Here is a 2936-nt window from a genome sequence, read left to right as displayed (position 1 = left end):
TTATTCTGACTTAGTGCCTCCCACTGGTTTGTTTTCAAACTAGTACAGAACTATGGACAAAATGGGGACTGATTGATTTGTCAGGCTCTGGCTATGGACTCTGTTATCTGTACAAGTGCCTCCGTTGGAAGAAGGGTCCAGTTCCACTGACTTTTCACATGGCTGCTTGAGGTTCTGGTACCCCACAATTCCCAAATGGATGGGAGCCCTGGGCATGGCTGGGCTGCTTCTGAACGGGGAACTCCTCGTACTGCTCAGCTTCTTCTGCTGTGGCAACCAGTGCAACTCAAAGCAGAGGCCAGCAGATTTAAAACAAAAAAAAGAAACACTCTGTGTTAGAAAATGCATCCTGTTGGAAGATTTTGTATGCTCTGCAGCACACACAGCACGACTAGGAGATGGGAGTACAGCCTGCTCAGTGGAGTTTCTACATTTAGCACACTAAATCACTGCCTTACAGCAGCACTTGTTGCTGCAGACCAGTGAATAATGAGTCTGAAAACAAACAGACAACACACATCATGTTTATCACCCAGTTTCATAGCCAGTTCTTATGAAGCATGGTTAGGTCACAAAAGTAAACAGGTAATTTGTGAAACGGTGTAATCCCTGCTGTGGGAATAAGTAAATTAAGTGTAGTAGTTCTTAAACCGACAAAAAGTTTATAAATGTCTTCTGGGGTTAGGAAGCAGTTGAGAAAGTACAGAACAGTCAAAATTATCTCTCTCCTCATAGGGAAACTTTCTGCCACTCCTATATTTGACTAACATATAGCCCCAAAAATCTTAAGGAAAAGACCCAAAAATGTGCCGAGTGTTTTACTGGAAAAAGAAACCAGAAGTCTTTGCTTACATTGTATTCATTCACCTATGAGAGTGAAACATGTTTTTAAAAAGGGAATGTTTTCCACCACTTGGAAGAAGAGAAGCTCTGGAAAAGAGGGTTGATGTCAAATATTGTCTACTCTGGATTCACCACCAGGGTTCTGGCAGGTGCCCTTACAGAAATAGTGCACATACTTGTGAACATTCAAACACCCCTGTTGAGAGATGGCATTTCCACAGACTTGTTTTGGTTTATTCAGAACCTGAAGTGTTTTAATGGAAAACAGAGAATATGCTCAATGCTATGGTGGCTAATCTTTTGGATAAAAACAAAGTGAGTTGCCAAAGCAGACTAAAAAGGAGAAAGGATGCTCAACTAAATCTGAAAATAAAAACCAAAATCAAACCAACCCAGAACACAAAACCCACCTAAAATATAAGTTCTGTGTGATGGAATTGAAGTACCTGGGAGCCGAGGAAGCACAGGCGAAGCTGGTGTTTTACTGGCACTGATGCCCAGCAGCCAGGGAGAGCTGCCAGGGTAACCAGTAAAGGTGAACCACTGTCTCCAGTCAGCTGCTCTGAGGTGCCACCCAATCCTGCTGTGCCAGATGTGCCCAGTGTGGTGCTTGAGTTAGTAAAGGGCTTGGGAAACTGTGAAAGACACAGCAGTCTTGAGGCATTTTAGCAAAAAATAAATCTGTCCTGAATATTTCTAAGGGAGGTTTTAGTACATACTTCTAACTGTCTGGTCGTAATTGGAGACCAATGGTTTATGTATCCCAGGCACTTGAGAAGACTGAATGTTGGCTTGCTCCAACAGTGAAACAGACTTTAGTCTTGGTCCAGGAGTATGAAGAGTTTTAGGTCTTTATTTATGGAAGGTCATTATTAGCTGAAATTGGCCATAAAGAATTTATGCTTGCTATTAAAAGGGGCTGGTAAACATTTTGTCACAAGATTAAAGAGCGTTGTTTTCAACCACATTGTCTAGACCATTTGACAAAAATGCAGGGAAGGCTGCAGCCCAGTTTATGTACATGTCAATCTTATAAAATAAACAAAACCAAACTAAAATATCTGTCTAGTTTCAGGCAAAATGTGAACTGCAGTTACCAGAGCTATGCTGAGTGTCAACAGAAAAACAAGTATAAGTATGAACAGTGGGCTGGGGCACCTTGTTCTTGGATACTCAGAGCAACCAAGGGGGAGAAGGGAGTTCTCAAGTCTATCTTTTGTCTTTAGGTACAGGATTATGTTCCATACACTTTTTACAGGAAAATATTTTAAAAGTACAAATGTCAGTCATCTAAGGATTGAAAACTCAAGAAGAATGTTGCAGGCTGTTGCAAACTAATGCTAATTATAATTATTACTCTCTGCTGGGTGTTGTCACATACACCAAAAATGCTGTGAAAGGCTTTCCTGAGGAAGTTACGCTAATCATTTAGTTTGCTTGTTTACCTTACTTTTATTGGGTTAAAAAAACCCCTGAACAATACTGAAGAATTCTTCCGAGAATATTACTCTTTTTTGCCTCAGGCGTCTTCCTAGACTATCCTAGAAAGTACTACGGCTCGACAGGTGATCATGAACATCACATCTGATCTCACTAACGGGAATATTCCTGAAATAGTTCGGTCTTACAGTAGATGCAGTTCACTGGGCTATTTAAAACTGTTTCGGTTTTGGTATGTACCTGCTAGATTCTAGCACTGCTCATCTAAAGGGACAATTAACGTGTTTTCAAAGCAATAAAGTGGAGTCAGATACTAGTCCTTGTTTAGAGTTGTTGCATTTCAGAATGGATCCAGTGGTGCCTGGGCTTTCCACTGGTGCCTGGGCTTTCCACTGGTAATTTCTATCCTAAAAGAAGTTGTGCTATTAGAAGCTGGTATCAGAGTGACCACTGACCTGTAAAGAGAGTAATAGCTATGAGGTGTTTAACCTCAGCTGAAACCAGGACAAAGATGAAGAGTTGGAGTACACCAAGGACTTCAAGTGTTTATTCCATGTGGTTGGGCACTGTGAGTCCACCTGGTACAACACTGAATGGGGCTCAGCGCGTGGCTCTTTGGAAGCAATATCAGCAGTATCCTCTTCCCAACGGAG

The sequence above is a fragment of the Corvus kubaryi genome, unplaced genomic scaffold, assembly GCF_017639235.1.
Source record: "Corvus kubaryi isolate FWS band 111438036 unplaced genomic scaffold, C.kubaryi_AGA036_p1.0 66, whole genome shotgun sequence".
Lineage (NCBI taxonomy): Eukaryota > Metazoa > Chordata > Aves > Passeriformes > Corvidae > Corvus > Corvus kubaryi.
The sequence above is the reverse complement of the archived record's forward strand: the minus strand, read 5'-3'. Positions refer to the sequence as shown.